This window comes from Panthera tigris, chromosome D2 (assembly GCF_018350195.1).
Source record: "Panthera tigris isolate Pti1 chromosome D2, P.tigris_Pti1_mat1.1, whole genome shotgun sequence".
Lineage (NCBI taxonomy): Eukaryota > Metazoa > Chordata > Mammalia > Carnivora > Felidae > Panthera > Panthera tigris.
Window position 1 is genome coordinate 69110909 of NC_056670.1, and position 2959 is coordinate 69113867.

The 2959-nt window shown below is 46.4% G+C and overlaps 1 pseudogene; it reads left to right on the forward strand.

Moving 5' to 3' along the window:
- The first annotated feature begins 685 nt into the window (after positions 1–685).
- LOC102961605 lies at positions 686–1730 on the forward strand (annotated as a pseudogene).
- The last annotated feature ends 1229 nt before the right edge of the window (positions 1731–2959 follow it).

Genomic DNA, 2959 nt, shown 5'->3' on the forward strand with positions numbered 1-2959 from the left:
CCAGCCAACATTTTCAAAATGGCCTCCCTAGTGATCAAAGAAATGCAAATTAAAATGACAAGATACATTTTTCAACCGATTGTATTGGCAAAGGCTAGAAGAATATCAATACTCCCTGCTGGTGAGGATGTGACAAACAGGCGCTCTTCTGCATTCCTGGTTTACTTGGTATGACCTTAGTATCACCTTACTAGAAAGCATCTTGACAATATGAATAAAAATCTCTAAATATGTGGAGGCCTTTGCCCTAGGAATTCTACCTCTTGTAACTCATCCAAAGGAAATGATCAAACAAGGGTACGAGATATCTGGTCAAAAATGTTTCTTACAAGGTGATTATAATAGTCAAAATTTTTTTTTTTTTTTTTTAATGTTTATTTATTTTTGAGACAGAGAGAGACAGAGCATGAACGGGGGAGGGTCAGAGAGAGGGAGACACAGACTCTGAAACAGGCTCCAGGCTCTGAGCTGTCAGCACAGAGCCCGACGCGGGGCTCGAACTCACAGACCGCGAGATCATGACCTGAGCCGAAGTCGGCCGCTTAACCGACTGAGCCACCCAGGCGCCCCAATAGTCAAAATTTTTTAATTAACCTAAATACATACCAACAAGGACATGGTTTTAAGAATAAGGAAGCATCACATCGTGGATACACACGGCGCCATTAAGAACTGTAATGCACTCTGGTCCTCCCCATTCACTAGACAGACACATCTTCTGGTGCAGGGCCAGCAGTGTCCCCAAGACACAATGGTGAAGGTCAGAGTAAACGGATTTGGCCGTATCGGATGCCTGGTCACCAGGGCTGCTTTTAACTCGGGAAAAGTGGATATTGTTGCCATCAGTGACCACCTCATTGACCTCAACTACATGGTCTTCGTGTTTTGTTATGATTTCACCCATGGCAAATTCCACGGCACAGTCAAGGCTGAGAATGGGACACACGTCATTAATGGAAAGCCCATCTCCATCTTCCAAGAGCGATATTCCACCAACATCAAATGGGCTGATGCTGGTGCTAACTGTGCTGTGGAGTCCACTGGGGTCTCCACCACCATGAAGACTGGAGCTCACCTGACAGGTGGGATGAAGAGGGTCATCCTCTCTGCCCCTTCTGCTAATACCCCCATGTCTGTGATGGGTGTGAACCGTGAGAAGTATGGCAACTCCTTCAAGATTGTCAGCAACGCCTCCTGCACCACCAACTGCTTGGCCCCTCTGGCCGAGGTCATCTATGACAACTTCAGCATTGTGCGGGGATTCATGACCACAGTCCATGCCATCACCGCCACCCAGAAAATCATGGATGGCCCCTCTGGGGAGCTGCGGCATAATGGCTGCCCAGAATGTCATCCCTGCTTATACTGGCACTGCCCAGGCTGTAGGCAAGGTCATCCCTGATCTGAATGGGAAGTTCACTGGCATGGCCTTCTTTGTCCCCACCCACAATGTATCAGTCATGGATCTGACCTGCTGCCTGGAGGAAGCTGCCAAACATGATGATATTAAAGAGGTGACGAAGCAGGTGTCAGAGGGTCCCCTCAAGGGCATCCTGGGCTACACTGAGGACCAGATTGTCTGCTGCAACATTATCAGAGACACCTACTCCTCCACCTGTGATGTTGGGGTTGGCATTGCTTTCAATGACCACTTTGTCAGGCTCATTTCCTGGTATGACAATGAATTTGGCTACAGCAACATTATGGTCCCCAGGGCCTCCAAGGAGTAAGAGCCCCCTGGACCACCCCCCAGTGAGAGCAAGAGGAAGAGAGAGGCCCTCAGTTGCTGGGGAGTCCTTGCCCCAACTCATCCCCCAGCACGCTGATAATCTCCCAACCTCTACAGTTTCCATCCTAGACCCTCTGAAGAAGGGGAGGGACTTGGGGAGACCTACCTTATCATGTACAGTCAGTAAAGTATACTGTACCCAGCCCCCCAAGAAGCTATAATGTAGATGTATATTTATTAGCATGGAAAGATGTATCATAGCTATATCAACGAGGGGGAAAATCAAGCTCCCAAAGCTATGTATAGTAAGATACTTTTTTGTTCTTTAAAAAATAGAAGGAAAAATGGCTAACAATGATTACCTCTTGGTGGTAAAAACATGGATTATTTTTGTTGCTTTTCTTTTGCTTATTTTTTCACTTTTCTAAATGAATTTTGAGTAGCTTTTGCATTCTAAATAATGAATTCCTGTGTAATCAAAATAGCCTTTGCCTAATGAAATGACATGATATCTGGAATTTGCTCCAATCATCTAAGGTGGGGCTATGGATGAAACAGGTTTGTCTAGGAGGTGACCGTCCTTGAAGCTGGGTGATGGGGTAACTAGGGGCTCAGTTTACTTTGTTCTCTACTTCTGCATATGTTTGGAATTTTTTCATTCTACCATTTTCCCCAATATATCCTTTTTCAGTCCAAAGTGACATCTTGTCATCTCTGGTCCTGTCCCTCCCACAATACACCTCCAGAGATCACAAAGTCCAGCACCTTGGCCAGAGACATTAATGCCGTCTGATGTTTTGATGGGTAAAATGGCTCACCTCTCCTGTGGTCAGAAAGGCATTGGGTTGGAAATGCACCTCCTGTGAGATTCCCCCCTGCCCACCTTTCCAACCTACACAAGACAGGCGCCTGGGGCCAGAGGTGCAGACTTCAGTCAACAGCTAACTGGCCCACACAAGAAACAAAGTCACAGCCTTAACACCTTTATCAGCCTGATTCCTGTGTCACCCTATCTATGATTGCCTGCCATTGCTTCCTCCCACGTGGGCTCTCTCTGTCTCAGAGGGAGGAAGTATGGGTTAGTGGATTTGGCATACCCAGCCTAAAGATTGGCTCTTCTCACTTGGCTACTGCCCTGTGCTTTCTCACCCAGGCATATTGGCTATAAAAGTAACTAGAATGCAAAAATCACCATGAATATTCATGAAGTCATATTACAAATAATACGTC